The sequence below is a fragment of the Strongylocentrotus purpuratus genome, unplaced genomic scaffold, assembly GCF_000002235.5.
Source record: "Strongylocentrotus purpuratus isolate Spur 01 unplaced genomic scaffold, Spur_5.0 spur5_scaffold_15, whole genome shotgun sequence".
Lineage (NCBI taxonomy): Eukaryota > Metazoa > Echinodermata > Echinoidea > Camarodonta > Strongylocentrotidae > Strongylocentrotus > Strongylocentrotus purpuratus.
This window is the reverse complement of record NW_022145600.1, coordinates 15,015,926-15,035,412: the sequence shown is the minus strand read 5'-3', so window position 1 is coordinate 15,035,412 and position 19,487 is coordinate 15,015,926.

The following is a 19,487-nucleotide window of genomic DNA, read 5'->3' as shown; positions in this document are numbered from 1 at the left end:
TTCTCTAGCTTTATTTAGATGACAAACTATAGTTGCTACAGTTGCAAGGCATTTTTCCTCAATATAACATTATATCTAACAAACTTTTTTCACTAAAATCTAGCAAATAATAACTTAAAATAAATTGGAAGTTACATGTAAAATAATTGGAAATACATATAAACCTTTACTCTTCTCTTTAAAAAAGACCCTATCAGATAGACATTAGTTTATCACTTTTTAATAAAATTAAAATGCAAGACCTAAAATTGGGGAGGTACTATTTTTGAAAATCCAATAAAGTGCAGCAGTTTTAATCTTATTCGATTTCTCCTCTCTTTTTTTTTTTTTTTATGCAGGTTGTCCCATGCAGAAGGTTTGATACCCAGGCTTCTTTTGTACAAGTCCCTAGTCCACCCTCATCTTGAGAACTGTTCCGGTGTCTAGGATCCCTATAACATCTCAGATGTCCAGGACGCTACTTCACAATGGGGACCACAATAGAACCAGCAGTGTGACTGATGATAAGCACGTTTTAGTTGCCTACTATATCTACAACTACAAGGCACCCTGCAAGAAGACTGGGAATGGTATTCTCCGAGAGATTAGGGGGGAATTCTTGACTGGCCTACGGGTTTGCTGTGTGCGGATTTGCCGTTAATGGTATTTCCACCAAGTCTGGTGTCAGCAAAATGCCTTCTGCACATGGAAACTGACGCGTGACTCCCTTTAAAACCTCGTGTAGTTCATGTCATCTTATAGCGAATACACATGCAGATCTTCACGTTCCTTCATTTTGATGAGGAATGTACTTTAGTAAGGAAAAATCATCATCATCTGCAGGCGCGGATCCAGAATTTTCCAATAGGGGGGGGGGGGGGGGGGGGCCGGAAATTTGAAAATTGCGCAGACCGTTTTTCAACTCAACATACCAATACTGACGAGGTCATATTAGAAGCACCATACCGGTAATTTTTTTTGACGTTTTCATCGGGGGGGGGGGGCTGAAGCCTCTTGCCCGAAAAAGTAATTTTCTGGTTTCACAATTCGGCTAGTGAGCGAAGCGAGCGAGCAAAAATTTGAGGATAATATGTATTTTGTGAAAGTGTTATTTATCACCAAAATATACGAGAAAAGATATAACAAATTCATATTCGGGCAGCTCGCTGTTCCCCTCCCCCCCCCCCCCCCCCATTACGCGCGAAGCGCAGAAGCTTTAATGTTTCATGAAATTATTAGAGAAAGAAGAGGATTCGTTGTACCATTCTCGACTCCTACCCTTGTCTGAATTTAGTTCCTCCCCCCCTGCCCTCCCCCCTCCCCCCTCCCGCGCGAAGCGCCGAAGTTTTGACGTTTCATTAAATCATTAATTTTATACATGTCTGTAAGGGACCCCACTGGAAATAAGCTCTCGAGCTTTCGTGGGTTATCCTGTTCAAGCTGACTTTTTTTTTTTTTTTTTTTTTTTTTTAATCTGTTATTATTGTATATTGTTGTATGTTGGAAGCTTGTCGAATAAAAATCAATCAATCAATCAATCAATCAAAGAGTACCGTTTTCGACTCTTAATCCTTGTCTAAATTGAATTCCCCCCTCTCTCGTGCGAAGTGCGGAAGCTTTGACGTTTCATTAAATTATTAGAGAAAGAAGACGATTTGTTGTTCCGTTCTCGGTTCTTAATCATTGTCTGAATTCAGTTTCCATACCCCCTCCCGCGCGAAGCGAGGAAGCTTTGACGTTTCATTAAATTATTAGAGATAGTCGACGATTCATTGTACCGTTCTCGATTCTTAATCATTGTCTGAATTCAGTTTCCATACCCCCTCCCGCGCGAAGCGCGGAAGCTTTGACGTTTCATTAAATAATTAGAGAAAGAGTACTGTTCTCGACTCTTAATCCTTGTCTGAATTGAGTTCCCCCCCCCCCTCTCTCGCGCGAAGTGCGGAAGCTTTGACGTTTCATTAAATTATTAGAGAAAGAAGACGATTTGTTGTTCCGTTCTCGGTTCTTAATCATTGTCTGAATTCAGTTTCCCCCCCTCCGCGCGAAGCGCAGAAGCTTAACGTTTCATTAAATTATTAGAGAAAGAAGACGATTCGTTGTACCGTTCTCGATTCTTAATCATTGTCTGAATTCAGTTTCCATACCCCCTCCCGCGCGAAGCGAGGAAGCTTTGACGTTTCATTAAATCATTAGAGACAGAGCACCGTTCTCGACTCTTAATCCTTGTCTGAATTGAGTCCCCCCCCCCCCCCCTTTCCCTCTCCCGCGCGAAGCGCGGGAGCTTTGACGTTTCATTAAATTATTAGAGAAAGAAGACGATTCGTTGTACCGTTCTCGACTCATAATCATTGTCTGAATTCAGTTTCCCCCTCCGCGCAAAGCGCGGAAGCTTTGACGTTTCATTGAATTATTAGAGAAAGAAGATGATTTGTTGTACCATTCTCGACTCTTATTCCTTGTCTGAATTCAGTTTTCCCCCTCCCGCGCGAAGCGCGGAAGCATTGACCTTTCATAGTTTAATGAAATTATTAGAGAAAGAAGATAATTCGTTGTTCCATTCTCGACCCTCAATCCTTCTCTTAATTCAGATTCCCCCCTCCAGCGCAAAGCGCAGAAGCTTAACGTTTCATTAAATTATTAGAGAAAGAAGACGATTCGTTGTACCGTTCACGATTCTTAATCATTGTCTGAATTCAGTTTCCATACCCCCTCCAGCGCAAAGCGCAGAAGCTTAACGTTTCATTAAATTATTAGAGAAAGAAGACGATTCGTTGTACCGTTCACGATTCTTAATCATTGTCTGAATTCAGTTTCCATACCCCCTCCAGCGCAAAGCGCAGAAGCTTAACGTTTCATTGAATTATTAGAGAAAGAAGATGATTCGTTGTTCCATTCTCGACTCTAAATCCTTGTCTGAATTCAGTTTTCCTCCTCCCGCGCGTAGCGCGTAAGCTTCTGACGCTTCATTATATTACGAGAGAAAGAAGATGATTCGTTGTCCCATTCTCGATTCTTAATCCTTGTTTGAATTCATTTTCCACCTTCAGCGCGAGGCGCGGAAGCTTTGACCTTTCATAGTTTAATGAAATTATTAGAGAAAGAATATAATTCGTTGTTCTATTCCCGACTCTTAATCCTTCTCTGAATTCAGTTTCCCCCTCCAGCGCAAAGCGCAGAAGCTTAACGTTTCATTAAGTTAATAGAGAAAGAAGATGATTTGTTGTACCGTTTTAGACTTGTCAAAAATGTTTCTTTGTCTGCTCCTTTTTTCGTCCTATGTCCCCTTACTGCCCCTACCGCCCCTAGCTACGCATGCTTTAAAGGGAAAATGAAACAATCATGATTGTGATAGCATACAATTAGGTCAGTAGAAATGAAAGGGGAAAAAAAATCTTTTTATATACCAACCATGAAATAATCGCGACCGGGAGCGTCATTATCTTAGTTTTGTGTTATCGGGCGAGGGCCGGGGCGTAGCGACCAAGCGAGATTTTGCAATGTCAGGGGCGGATCTAGCTTTTGGCTCAGGGGGGGGGGGTTGACCAAAATGACGATGCGGAGCATCGTCCACGAGCCGCGAAGCGGCGAGCCGATTTTTTTGGGGTGTTTATTTGAACCCCGTAAGTGATGTTTTCCTGGCATCTATTAACACAATGGAGACCATAAAAAGCAGTGCATGATAACGTCTTTTTAAATCAAGTAACAGTTAAATACACAGTTATATCCAGAGTTATCATGTGTTTGGTTAAGTTACCAGATGAGTTGAATATCTTCTCACAATATTTGCACTTGAAAGGGTTTCTCTTCAGCGTGCGTTATTTTTTCTTTCTTTTTTTTCTTTTTTTTTTTTTCTTTTTTTTTTTTTCCTTTTTTTTTTTTTTTTTTTTTTAATGTGGGGATTTTGGGGATGAGAATCGGCAACGCTGGCCTAGCTTGTCACTTCGGCGGTGGCCCGTGTCCTCAAAAAAGCTGATGGGGGGGGGGGGGCAAGGGACTCTGTGACATTTGTTCGCCCAACCCCCCCCCCCCTCCCCCCAAAAAGAAATAATAATAATAATAATAATAATAATAATGATAATAATAATAATAATAATAATAATAATAATAAATGAAATAAATACATAGAAATAGAATAAAATAAAATTACAAGTTTAAAAAAAAAGATAAGATTTTAAAAAATGGTCCCCGGATTTTTTTTTTTTTGGGGGGGGTTGCAACCCCCCCAACCCCCCTCTAGATCCGCTTCTGAATGTAGAATGCTGAAATTATGCATTCTAGAAAATCCTTTAGTCCAATATGTACGTTCTTTCTGCTACATGTATATTTCTTTCTAGCTATATATCTAAATTTCCGGGGGGACGTGTCCCTCTATCGGGCCCTGGATCGCCGCCGCTGTCCATTATCACTACCAACATGAGTTCAAATATAAGCACAAGCGCGTTGGTATGAGCTGAATCCAAATGAAGGGCAAAATAAGAGTTGTGAAGCGGCCCTACCGTTAATTTAAAATTTGGCTGCTCAGTATATAGCTTCTATTTGAAAGACATCCAAAATATTGTGCCCTTTTCAATTTTTTTCAAAAAGCAGGGGCTGTTTGTAACGTTTAACTTTGAATCCGTGGCTCTAGATTTTATGCGGCCGGCCCGGCCCCCTCTATTCAATAACGTTTCCCAAGCCTTCTGGAATGACCCCAAATCTCCCGATTACAGTTTTTCCCTTATTCGTCGTTACTGTCACTTAGCGCCATTTCCTTGTCTTTCCCCCTTTCTCACCCGACTTTTCTCTTCCCCTCCCCCCACCCACTCAGTGTTATCTAGGGTACGCGCATGTATGTTCCCTCTCTTAGTTTGAAAGCACCCCTTTATCTTAGGTGTGTAAAGTCAGTGCGGGCCGGATTTGTGTGTATTACGGGCCGGACTTCGTTGCGTGAAAAGTAACCCTTTATCAGAAATTTTGGAAACACAAAATCGGTCCCTCCGACCCCGGAGTGGGAGTGAGGTGGGGAGGGGGGGGGGGTATCTTCTTCTTTTTTTCTTTCTCTCTCTCTCTCTCTTCTTTCTTTTCTCTTCTCTTTTCTTTTCTCTTCTCCTTTCTTTTCTCTTCTCCTTTTTTTCTTCTCTTCTCCTTCTTTTTTTTTCTCTTTTTTTTTGCGCCGCCAATAGGGGGGGCCGCGGCCGTTTCGGCCCCCCCCCTGGATCCGGCACTGATCTGCTTATATCAAGTGACTCGATATATGGATTGTGGCATACATCAAGTTGGCAATTAAGGTCCACACACACACTCTGTTCCTTGTAGTCCGTAACCTCTGCATGTATAGTGAGGTTTGCTTCAAGCAGTAAAGAAGTCGCAATGAATCAACTTAAGAAGATTACTAGGTGCAGCCTCCGTATTTGACATCAGTGGAACCAGATGATTGTCCTCTAATTTCCAGCCCCAGTCTGTGACGTCCATATCTTCTCACTCTCCATCCATGCCGTGACTTGGTAGCCCGGGAGGTGGGGGGGGGGGGGTACTCACATATTGTGACATATGGGCGTGTGCCGCTCTAATGGGTTACTTTTTAACCAAAAATCCCTAAACATGGGCTTTACTTCGAGAAAAAATGTATCGTAATGATGCAACTGAGTCATTACAGCGGTCACCAAACATGACAGACATTGCTTTGATACCAAGTTCCTCTAGTTAGTTACTTTGGCTAACTTGGTAGAAGGAAAGTACTAGCACAGGATTCCAAAGTGAGGTTGCATTTCACAAGCTTCTGGAAGACTGCTTTCTTTCCTATTCCGAATACTTGGGAAGTCGGATCACAATCGGTGTAGGCATCCAGAAAAATTAGTTGTGAGCACAGATAACGTACCTACGTCCTCTTCCAACTGCTTACAATTCTACAGCTCGGAGCCTTGGCTGCATTATAAGAGTGGAAGTATAGTTCCCTGCTATCTGTTCCAAGGATTTTGCGAAGTCCAGTTCCTTTCATCAGGGTACCGATTGCTTCCAGCTAAATCATGAAGGTTTGGAAGCAACCTAATTGCAGTCAATCCCTTTCAGTGGGCTATTCTGGGGGTACATCAATGATTATAGCTCAGCGGCCTTCCAATATGCTGTTTTCACAGTCTCGTTCAAAAGGAAAGACAAAGCTACGACTCTGGGAGAGATTTCGAGAGTAAGAATTGTACCTGAACAAACCATAAATGCTGCTTTGCTTCGCTGTTTCAACGGTTCCTGGTAGTTTAAAAAACAAGGGAGCTTTAAGTAGCAGAGGTGATGAGCTTTGAGTTCGTGCACTCCTTTCCGACCTGCACTTTTCGAGGCTAGGAATGTGTTTCGCAGGTCTGAAAAGCCTCAGCTAGCTCATGCTATAACTGATCATGCGAGTAAAGTGTCGAGTGAAGCCGTGAAAGAACACAGAACAGTAGGATGGTTCCTTGGCCGTGCATCGGATACCATGGAAGACAGGAGACAGCTATTGCAGAATATATAGCACGATCATGCTCATTTCCCAACCCCCCCCCCCCCCCCCCCCCCACTATAATGGTTCTGCAAATGTAGTTTTTGATGGCTATGGTGGAGGGCCGTCAATTAATGATAATACACACCAGCGACGTGGGCAGAATGCCCATCCAGTTGTCAGATTCAATGCAGACACAGTATTCTCAAGCAAGAAGGATGAGTTTTTATCAAGAGACTACAATAAGCAGGGACTCATAAAACTCATTAGTGATGAACTGAGGAAGAGTAATTGCATCGTCATCTATGTATCCGGGGATGCAGATGTACATATTGCTAAAGCTGTATTGAATTCTTCTCGTCGTCAGTCTACTATTCTGATTTGAGAAGGCACTGACATATTAGTGTTACTCTTGCATTACGTGGATGTAGATAGCAGGGTACTATACTTCCGGTCTGGCAATGCAGCCAAGGCTCCGAAGGTGTATAACATTGAGCAGTTGAAAGTGGACCTGGGTAAAGATCTATGCTCTGGTTGCGATTCGACTTCCAGGATATTCGGAATTGGAAAGAGAGCAGTCTTCGAGGAGCTTAATTGTGCAATGCAGCCCCACTCAAAAATCCAGTGCTAGTACTTTCCTTCTTCCAAGTCAGCCAAAGGAACTTATAGAGGAACTTGGTACCAAAGCAATGTCTTTCATGTTTGGTTGCTGCTGTAATGACTCACTTGCATCATTACGATACAACTTGTTCGTCAAGACTCTCTCCTACACCAGCCTCCACCAAATTCCACTCCTTCAGAACATACTACCAAGTCATGGCGTGGATGGAGAGTGAATTATAAGACATGGACGTCACAGACTGGGGCTGGAAATTAAAAGACAATCACCTTGTTCCAGTGATGTTGAATACGAAGACTGCCGTGCAGCTTGTAACACACCTCGCTGTACCTGCAGATGTTACGGACTACCATGCAACAGTGTGTGTGGACCTTGCCAACTCGATGTATGTCACAATCCATAGAATGAGGCAGAAGATGATTTATTCTTACTCAAGTACATTCCTCATCAAAATGAAGGTACATGAAGATCTGCATGTGTATTCGCTATAAGATGACATGAACAACACGAGGTTTTAACATTTTAAATCGTATGGTGGGTGGGTAGTATGAATGTGTGTCTAGATATTATTATTAAGTTGTTACTTTGTCTTTGTCACTCCCCCACCCTCAGTGTTAACAATGAACTGTCAATAGTTGAATTGAACCTTTTTATGGGGGGGGGGGGTGACACCATAAGCCTAAGGGTGAGAGAGAAACATTATAAGTTCATTTCCTGTTTATAAAGTGCGCCCTCTATTGAGAAATCTTAGTGGTTTTGTGGCCCTTTGGACGCCATATTGGATTTCATAGTTTCCTGAACCACTGCTTAACGTTCTAACTTATCCTAATGGATTCTATGACCCCGGAAACCATAGCATAGACACCCCAAGTATGTTTCTCGGATGGATAATAAGTGACTTATGGCCATTTTATGTTATGGCGGCCATTTTGGACGCCATCTTGGATTTTCGGGTTTCATAGACCATCACAAACCATTCTTACTTGTCCCAATGGATTCTTTGACCCCCGAAACCATGGGATAGACACCACAATTATGTCTCTAGGATGGCTAATAAGTGATTTATGGCCATTTTAAAAAGGAAATTTAACAAGGAAAATGCACTAGTTATTTTTGTTGATTAGTTTTATTTTTCATATAAAATGTATTTATAAACCCACATACGCAGAGAAATGTAAAATGTTGCTAAACAAGATGTGGCAAGGATGGATAGCTCTATTCAGGAAACAGAGTAGCTTATCCACATGATACTAACTGGTCATCCTGTATATGTAGAGTATAGAGTATATACACTCCTCTAAACAGACACAAAAAAGTATCAGGCATCTTTTGTTTTTCTTCAACTTCAACAATTTTTTCTTTTTACCTGAGATAAAGAAGCTTGATCAGCAATCTCTTTGTAGAAATCATCATGAAGAGAACATGAGTGAATCTCCAGGTGTGTCAGATGAGAAAGAAGACTGAGAAACATCCCCAGATAGACAGATGATGATTGGTCGTCATGTAGGTGCAAGTTGTCAATGATAAACTGCTGAATCTGTGGAAATTCAAATGAATGGAATACATAATATTCATGAAGCATGAAATGGGGAAAAAAGTGGAAACCCTTATAAAAGTCTGTACTCTCACATTAAGCATTCACATTATATATTAGCAGGTTGCTGATGTGTAATCCTGTATATCTAGAGGGAGACTATCTTCTTTCCATTTTTTTTTTTTGTTGAGATATAATGATTATTTCAAGTGTTCAACTTTCGATGTATGAATCTGTGGAAATACAATCAAGTATGGTGTACGCCGGTAAGTCATGCAGACAGAAATGTGAATAAAAGAGAGTAAAAACCCTTCAGTCTGAAACTGAGTGGAACCTCGTACACTTCTCAAAACAGACACAAACAAGTATTATGCATCTTTTGTTTTTCTTCAACTTTTTTTTTATTTTTTTTTTTTTTACCTGAGATAAAGAAGCTTGATCAGCAATCTCTTTGTAAAAATCCTCATGAAGGAAAGATGAGTGAATCTCCAATTGGGTCAGGTGAGAAAGGAGACTGAGAAACTTCACCAGACAGCCAAATGATGATTGGTCGTCATGTAGGTGCAAGTTGTCCATGATAAACTTCTGAATCTGTGGAAATTCAAATGAATGGAATACATAATATTCATGAAGCATGAAATGGGGAAAAAAGTGGAAACCCTTATAAAAGTCTGTACTCTCACATTAAGCATTCACATATATTAGATAGCTTAGACAGATACCGAAATGTGATTGGGCCCATAGCTCGTCACGTGATATCAATTGTGATGATCAAAATTGTTATATTTTCCTGGCCGGTCACTTTTCAGTGTTATATTAACGAGCTGGTGAAATGAATATATTTTTAATCAATGCATGTCGCCCTCTTGAGGACTGTATGTCACAAAATACACACATTACATCATTAACGAGGGCCTTTTTTTCAATATTTTTTTCTTCTCGAATTCTTTTTTCCCTTAAAACCATTTTTTCCACATTTTTTTTTTCTTCTCCCAAAATCTTTTTTTTTTTTTATTTATAATAATTGTTTTTTGGGAAGGATTTTTTTTCTCGAATTATCTCGAATGTTTTTTTCTCAAATTGTCTCGAATGTTTTTTTCTCAAATTATCTTCCCGGTAATTTTTTTTTTCTCTCACATTTTATTTGTACTCGAAAACAAAAATGGGAAAAATTTCGGGCCCCCAAAAAGGACCCCCCCCCAAAAAAAAATAAATAAATAAATAAATAAAAAAATAAAGGGATTCAAACCAAGGCTATCTAATGTAAAATATATTGACTGCCAGGGGGAATCTAACATTCTTTGGACCTGAAGGGGGTTATATTTTCTCTCAGCGCTGCGCGATTCGGGAAAATATAACCACTTGGGGAAAATATAACTCCCTTCAGCGGTCCAAATAATGTCATATTACACCCCCTGCCAGTTCAGTCAATATCTGTATAATATCACAGCAGATGATCCAGAATTCTGCAGTTGGAAAGGCGGCGGGGGCGGGGGGGGGGGGGGGGGTCAGTAAAAAAAATGATAAGGAAAATGCATTCATTATTATTTTGATTAGTTTTATTTTCCATATTAATTGTAGGCCTATGTATATATGGCCCAGATAATGAGCACAGAAAAAAAAATCGGGTATTGAAAATACGGCTGGATTACTCTATTCCGGAAACAGAGTAGCTTCTCCACACAGCATGATACTAATTGTTCATCCTGTTTATAGAAAGGGAGTCTATCTTCTTTCTATTTTTGGTAGAGATACTGATTATTCAAGCGTTCAACTATCAATGTGTGAATTTGTGAAAATACAATCAAATACGGTGTACGCCGCCAGGTATAAAAGATAGTGGAAACCCTTCACTCTGTAATTGAGAGATACCTTGTACACTTCTCCAAATAGACACAAAACAAATATTTGCATCTTTTTCTTTTTCTTTAATTTTTTAATATTTTTTTTTACCTGAGATGAAGAAGCTTGATCAGCAATCTTTTTGTAGAAATTACCATGAAGGGAACATGACATAATCCTCAGGTCTGTCAGATGAGACAGGAGACTAAGAAACTTCCCAAGACAGCCAGATGATGATTGGTCGTCATGTAGGTGCAAGTTGTAAATCATAAACTTCTGAATCTGTGGAAAAAAAGTGGAAATCCTTATAAATGTCTGTACTCTCACATTAAGCATTCACATACATTAGATAGCTTAGACAGATACCGAGATGTGATTGGTCCAGAGCTCGTCACTTCCCCAGACAACAGGATGCTGATTGGTTATCATGATTGGTTACCGAGCCGCAAGGCGCGTACACAGGGGGGGGGGGGTTAAACACCCCCCCCTTTGGTATTTTTTTGTGTGTAAACCCCCCATAACCCCCTAAACCCCCCTTGCATTAAAAAAAAAAAAAAAAAAAATTCCCATGGCTGACCTAAAAAAGCTGACCTTACCCCCCCCCCCCTCCCCAACGGAGCAAAATGTCAAATCGAGACCAAAAAAAAGAGAAAAAAAGTGTCCTCTTACCCCTTACGTGGTGTACCTTTAAATCAATATACAATATTTAATAATGCCAAATCGACCATGTCATCAGTTACGTATGGTGTGCTGGGACCACCGCTTCTTTTTTAAAATTTATGTTAATTTATCTCCAATGTCTCTTCCTTACTACAATATTTATTATTTGCTGATGATGCTAATAGTTTTTGCATTCATTCAAACCTAGATAATCTTGTTCAAACACTAAATGCTGAATTGCCCAAATTATCTAACTGGTTTAAATGCAATAAATTATCATTGAATTTGGGTAAAACTAACTTCATCCACTTTAAAAATCGTGCTCATACTGAACAAACTGATGTTCTATTAAATAATAATAATGATATTTAGTTTTTATATAGCGCTTAATACAAATGTCTCTAAGCGCTTTCAAAATATATTATATACCTCACTTAAGAAATCCAGCCATCTGATTGGTCGAATTGCATTCATAAACTTCAACTGTTCCTGTAAAATTCTCGGTAACCATGCATAAAACATTTCAATATTTTTAATAACCATGGTTATTAAAAAAAGTTGGTCAGCCTCCATGGTTACCCCATAGGTTTACATGTTAAAAAATGGTTTGAGCGATGGAGGATGCCGTATGTGTGCGAAGGATTGGTCGGTAATTTCAATACAATTGAATCTCGATCGATCTTACCGACAATTTTATCTTGCATTGTTGACATGAAGACGAAAATAAACTTCCAAAAACAAAAAAACAACATCTGCCGATAGATCTTGATCTAAGTTCGTGCCAATATGCATTGCAAAAGTAAAAGAAGAGTCCGTATATGGAGCTTTTGCGAAGCATTCATCACACGCGAAGCCGGTTTCAATCCATTTTAATGTATATATTGGAGAAAACTGCCAAGCATGTTAACGGCGGGCCATAGCCGAGTGGTCTAAGCGTTGGTTTTCGGTACACCTCTTGTTGTACGCAAGAGTTCGAATCCCGTCTTCGACAAAAATGATAAATATTTTTAATTTTTCATTTTTTAGTCTATTTTTTTTCGGCATATAAAAGTATTAATGACTGCTTTAAAAGCAGTCATTAATACTATACTATTACCCCGGTCATTGGATTCAGATAGATAGCATCTCCATTGAACAAAAGAAATATACCAAATTCCCGGGCATCTATATTGATAAGTGCCTGTCTTGCCCGGCACCTCCACTCCGAGGTCGGTCGGACCGAATGCGTGTTCCAAAAATATCCGGTAAAGGGGTACTTTTCACGCCCCAAAGTCCGGCTCGTAGTACACAAAAATCCGGCCCGTATTGACTTTATACACCGGACTTAGGCGGGTATTTTCAAAAGGAGGGAACATGCATACGCGTACCCTAAAGAACGGTACAACGAATCGTCTTTGTTTTGCGTGACTGCTAAAGTATGAGTGTACTACTATGCTAATCAACTAAGGGACCTACGTTCTTAAGCCATAACTGACAGTAATGAGAATTAATGCCTCACAAAAGGGCACTAATATAGCTGATCGACACGGTTTTTATTATGGGGCCTTACAGTAACGAGGCCGTTGCTTAGCCAATTAATCATGACTGTACGCAGCGGGGGCTAGGGTACGTCGCCGCCCCCACAAATACCAAAAAACGAATCGTCTTCTTTCTCTAAAAATGTAATGAAACGTCACCAATGAAAGTACACGCCGTAAAACAGAATAACTAAAGAGAGAGAGTGTGTGTGTGTAGCAAAATAACCCCCCCCCCCGAATCCGCCACTGATTACGTGGTATAACTTTGAAAGTAAATGTAAAGTTGACATGTAATTGTGTCCCGTCCATGCTCAAGCTCGGATTGACGCCCTTGTAATTTGTATATACAGGAGCGTACGAAGGTTTTTTTAGAGGGGGAGGGGGGGGGGGGGGGGGTAAGAGCACATTTTTAAAAAACACCCCCTGCGTACGCGCCTGTGTATATAGCATGTATAGTGCTTCTGCTGTTCTTCATGAGCAATAATTTGTATGATGCATGTATCGTGTGTATTTTGTTGGACGAATAAACGATCCTTGCTATATATACACTGTTGGTCATAAAAGTGGAGTAATTATTTTTACCCCAATTTATGGAATGATTTTGACAATGATTTATTTCTAATAGATCTAAATAATAGTATAAATTTTCAGATTTTATTGAATAATAATTTGCGAGTGTTTGTTTTGTGTGACTGCTAAAGTATGTGTGTACTACTATGCTAATCAACTAGGGGACCTACGTTCTTAAGCCATAACTGACAGTAATGAAGATTAATGCCTCACAAAAGGGCACTAATATAGCTGATCGACACGGTTTTTATTCTGGGGCCTCACAGGAACGAGGCCATTACTTAGCCAATAAATCATGACTGTACGCAGCGGGGGCTAGGGTACGTCGCCGCCCCCACAAATACCAAAAAACAAAGAAAATGCAAGAAATTATTAATAATTCATGCATTTTCCCCCGGTCCCCAAAATGAAAAATTCCTCTGTAGGGCCATGCATTATGGTTCAAGGCATGCCCACTTAGAGGATTTTTAATGTTGGGGCTCGGGAAAAATGCAATGAATTATTGAAAATTTATTGCAATTTCTTTGTTCTTTTGTATTTGCGGGGGCGGCGACGCGTACGCAGCGGGGGCTAGGGAACGTCGTACCCTAGCCCCCGCTGCGTACAGTCATGATTCATTGGCTAAGCAATGGCCTCGTTCCTGTGAGCCCCCAGGATCAAAACCGTGTCGATGTGCTATATTAGTGCCCTTTTATGAAGCATTAGTCACCATTAATTTAAGTTATCACTTAAGGACGTAGGTCCACTAGTCCAGGCGCGGATCCAGGATTTCTTAGGGGGGGGGGCCCAAATTTGAAATTTTGCGAGCCAAATATTGGTACGTAATGGTGACCAACAGTGACGTAATGCGGGGGGGGGGGTCGGTGCAGGGAGGGGCGATTTTCCCCTCCCTCCTCCGCGAAACGCGGAAGCTTTGACGTTTCATTAAATTATTAGAGAAAAAAGAAAATTCGTTGTACCATTCTCGCAAATAATTCTCGTCTGAATTTAGTTTTCCCCCTCCCACGCGAAGCGCGAAAAATTTTACGATTTATTAAATTATTAGAGAAAGAAGACGATTCGTTGTCGAGTTCTCGACTCTTAATCCTCGTCTGAATTTAGGTTCCCCCCTCCCGTGCGAAGCGCGGAAGCTTTTAAATTTCCTTAAATCATTAGAGAAAGAAGACGATTCGTTGTACCGTTTTCGACTCTTAATCCTTGTCTAAATTCAGTCTCCCCCTCCCCCTCCCGTGCAAAGCGCGGAAGCTTTTAAGTTTCACAAGATTATGAGAGAAAGAAGACGATTGGCTGTACAGTTCTCGACTCTTAATCCTCGTCTGGATTCAGGTTCCCCCTCTCGCGCGAAGCGCGGAAGCTTTTAATTTTCATTAAATCATTTAGAGAAAGAAGACGATTCGTTGTACCGTTCTCGAAAATAATCCTCATCGGAATTTAGTTTTCCCCCTCCCGCGTGAAGCGCGGAAAATTTTACGATTTATTAAATTATTAGAGAAAGAAGACGATTCGTTGTCGAGTTCTCGACTCTTAATCCTCGTCTGAATTTAGGTTCCCCCCTCCCGTGCGAAGCGCGGAAGCTTTTAAATTTCCTTAAATCATTAGAGAAAGAAGACGATTCGTTGTACCGTTTTCGACTCTTAATCCTTGTCTAAATTCAGTCTCCCCCTCCCCCTCCCGTGCAAAGCGCGGAAGCTTTTAAGTTTCACAAGATTATGAGAGAAAGAAGACGATTGGCTGTACAGTTCTCGACTCTTAATCCTCGTCTGGATTCAGGTTCCCCCTCTCGCGCGAAGCGCGGAAGCTTTTAATTTTCATTAAATCATTTAGAGAAAGAAGACGATTCGTTGTACCGTTCTCGAAAATAATCCTCATCGGAATTTAGTTTTCCCCCTCCCGCGTGAAGCGCGGAAAATTTTACGATTTATTAAATTATTAGAGAAAGAAGACGATTCGTTGTCGAGTTCTCGACTCTTAATCCTCGTCTGAATTTAGGTTTCCCCCTCCCGTGCGAAGCGCGGAAGCTTTTAAATTTCCTTAAATCATTAGAGAAAGAAGACGATTCGTTGTACCGTTTTCGAAAATAATCCTCGTCTGAATTTAGATTCTCCCCCAACCCCCTCCTCCCGCGCGAAGCGCGGACGCTTTTACGTTTCATTAAATCATTAGAGAAAATAGACGATTCGTTGTACCGTTCTCGAAAATAATCCTCATCGGAATCTAGTTCCCCCTCCATCCAGCGCGAAGCGCGGAAGCTTTTACGTTTCATTAAATCATTAAAGATTCGTATTATCGTTCTCGCCTCTGAATCCTCGTCTGAATTCAGGTTCCCCCGTCCCGCGCGAAGCGCGGAAGCTTTGACGTTTCATAAGATTATGAGAGAAAGAAGACGATTCGTTGTACCGTTCTCGATTCTTAATCCTTTTCTGAATTCAGTCCCCCCCCCCTCCCCTCCTGCCCGAAGCTTTGACGTTTCATTATATTATTAGAGAAAGAAAACGATGCGTTATATCGTTCTCTATACTCTTAATCCTTGACTGAATCAGGGGCCAGTCTTAGGGCCCCTGGGGGGGGGGGGTCGAGGCGGCGGAGCCGGCCCCGGAAGCTCAGGGGTTTTAGGCGTTTAATTAAGGTCAGATGAGCATTTTTTTTGTATACCTTATTATTAAGTGAGACTGGCACGTCACTATTTGGCGTGGGGTCCAGGGAGCGGAGCCCCAAAAAATCAGGGGTTTTAGGCATTAAATTACCGTCAGATGAGCATCTAAGGGCCTGCCGTTAACTATTCTTTCTTTCTTGCTCTCATTCTATTTTATTTCTCTTTAATATACTTTTTCAAAAAAGTAGGGGGGGCCGATCCCCGCCGTACCTCGGGCCCTGACATGTAGGAATCTACTAAAAAGTGAGGAAAAATCTCGGAAATTATGTCATTTCAGCATTATTTGTAATCCAACGTTGTGGAATTAGAAATAAACCACGTTTGAATTTGATTTCCCCCAAGCCCCCCCCCCCCTATCAGTACGCCAGTATCTCCTCTTTTTCTTTTTTCTTTCCCTTCCTTCCTTCTCTCTTATTTTTTTGATTGAGGTTGGGGGGGGGGGGTCAACAGCCTGGGAGGCAAGGCCCTACGCCTTCCCCGATCTCCTTCTTCCCCCTTTTCTTTTCATCTTCCTCTTCTTTCTTTCCCTTTCTCTCTTCTTTCTCTTTCCCTTCTTTTCCTTTCTTCTCTTTTTTTTTTTTTTTTTTTTGCGGGGGGGGGGGGGCCAAGGCCCGCTCGGCCCCCCCTGAATCCGCGCCTGCCCTAGTCGATTAGGATAGTAGCATACATGCTTTAGCAGTCTGCAAAACAAACACTCATAAATTGTTATTCAATAAAATCTGAGAATTTATTCTACTATCTATTAGGAATAAATCATTCCATAAATTGGGGTACAAATAATTATTCCACCATTATGACCAACAGTGTATATATATATATATATATATATATATATATATATATACATGCTTCCGTCTCATTTCAAATCAGGAATTTTCTTGTCAAGTCCTTGCTTGAAAGATGACGAATACAAGACATCCCATTGAAATGCGTGTATTAAGTTTAGCACGCGTTTCAATGGGATGTCGGTGAACTTGTACTTATGACGGTTTCATGAGACGCTGCCGTGCCGAAGGTGTGTGTTTTTTCACGGGAGAGTAATGAGATTGGAATTGAGACAAACAAATATGGGCACAGGTAGAAATGGAAAATGGCAGTCGGAAAATAAAGAAATACATAGTAAAACATCTGAAAGGAAGAGATGATAGGGGAAAGGTAGAAAGAGAAAATTATTGTATCAATTTTATTATTATTTTTTTTAATTTATTTATTTATTTTATTTTATTTTTATTTTTTTATTATTTTTTTTTTTTTTTTTTTTTTTTTTTTTTGGGGGGGGGGGGGGGGGGCTTTTAACCCTCTAAGCCTGCTTTATACCTGAAAGGAAAGAATAACACCATATATATCACTTGCACTAAATGTTAACATTTCCGTTTCACCTCCGCCCCCATCAACTTCCAATTTATGTTTAACTTATTATGCGCTACTACTGGCTGTTGTGTGGAAGTTAGATGCATAAACGGTACGCGTGTAGAATGTCGCTTCATGTCAAAGAACGTCAGCAACGCGCGCGTATCTACGACTACGTGATTTTCTCGGCAGAATGCTTCCGCTCCATATATAATAATAATAATAAGTCTAAGATGGATTATTACATGTGACGTTAAAAGAAAAAAATGGGAAATCAATTTGATTATTGAATTCAATCGTTATTGTTTCCAAGTAAAGATATAAAAAGATAAGGAGGGCGATTGATATTCTGAAAAAAAATATTTTCTTACGACATCATAACAATTTTCAAAGTCAAGTACAATCATTACTTGACAAAGCCCTAAGAGTGCCAAAATGTTGAACACAAGGTCTTTTTGCAAGGAGGACCATTATTTATTGTGTTTATGTAAACAAACACACACACACACACACACGCACACACACACGCACACACAATTATATAGGCCTATATATATGGGATAGACACTTAAAAAAACGCAATATATTATATCAACCTATAAGCAATGACAAACCACACGCGATCAAGGCATACTTCATGATTTTGGAATAGACTGGGGAATGATTACCATCGAGCTGACATTTTGCAGCTTTTATTAATCTGTTCAAAAACTCTTTTATGTATTATTTCTTTTCCACTTTTCGTTGGATGCTCGTTATGTCTCCAAATGGACATACATCAAGAATGCAAGTGGAAACTTTCGCCCTTGCCCCCGGTTAAGCCCCATTTACCATTTATGAGCATAGCGAGTGAGCACACAGGCTACCATCATGACCTACCTACCTACAGACCCGATGAGAACCCATAACAAGTTATGAATATGTATTATTGGTTGTAGTCAATATAGAAAGGGTTTATATGAGTATGTCGGTTTGAGGTTGAAAGATAGTTGTAATTCAACTGCTTGTATTGTTAATATTGTAGAATATCTGTGGCGGTCTAAAACGATCATAAATTATCGCCATTGACTCTCCTTTTATATTTATTCAACTCAATAACTTTAAATTGTCTGATTCTGTCTTCAACCTTTACCTCTTCCCACATAAATGTTTTCTGTTGTATTTAGTAATATAATAATTGTACAATTATTTTACTCATCAATGTTGTAAATAAGTAAATTCGGCAGTGATGAAGGATGGGACTACTAACATGACTTACGTTATTAAGAGATAAGAAATTCCTCCCATATAATTATGTTACTTTTACAGGAATAACTTGATTATGAAAACGTAATTTCAATTCTATCTAAAGTAAGCTTTCTGCTAAAACAACCATTTCATTGACAGAACTTGGTACTTTGGTAATGAATTATGCATAGAGCCGCGTGCATCGCTGTTACCCCATTCCCTAATATGGGTCGGCACGTGCGTCGTCGCTCTCGAACGGAAGGCTGGTATAAGATGGCTTGTCGTTGCCATGGAGATCCAAAACCTTGGCGGATCGTTCATGTACATGTATAGACTGTTGCCTATGACGAGCACAGAATCGGGTATCGACTAAAACAAATCAATTTTTTGTCTGACTTTGATATAGTCTTAAAGGAAATAAACATCAAAGATAATCCATTTATTATAGTAGGGGATTTTAACATGATTCGAAATAGTCATTTAGATTATATGGGAAGTAATAAAAGACAGGTTTAGTCTTTTTTTCTTCTTCTTCTTATGCGATTTGAAAAAAATGTATAGACAATTCAAACTTGATTGATATTTGGAGGAAAATGAATGATTTTAAGACACGCTTTACTTATAGTCAGGCTTATCCTTTTATTCGAACTCGATTGGATTATTGGTTCACATGGCAGCGATAAGTTGAAGGAAATAGTTTTAAAGTGCAATTTAATTCCGTCTTCAGCCCCGGACCATGTGTTCTGCTACAATTTTATATTAGGTCAGTTTTATTCTCAAAAGCTAAAAGGACATATTGGATATTCAACAATAGTTTATGTGGAGATGAAGTATATACAAAACAAAAGAAAGATGAAATAATTAATTTGAAGCAAAAATATCAGACAGAAATAAAATAGAGTTTGGGGAGCTTTTGAAAATGAATATAAGTAATTTTACAAGGAAATTTCGAAAGGAAAAGGCTAGGTATAAAGGAAACAAAGAATTAAAGCTTTAGAAAAAGAAATAAATGATATTGAAAATGAATTGGTGGATAATATAGAAAAGGTTGACTTATTAGAATAAAAAAGGACAGAGTTAGAGAA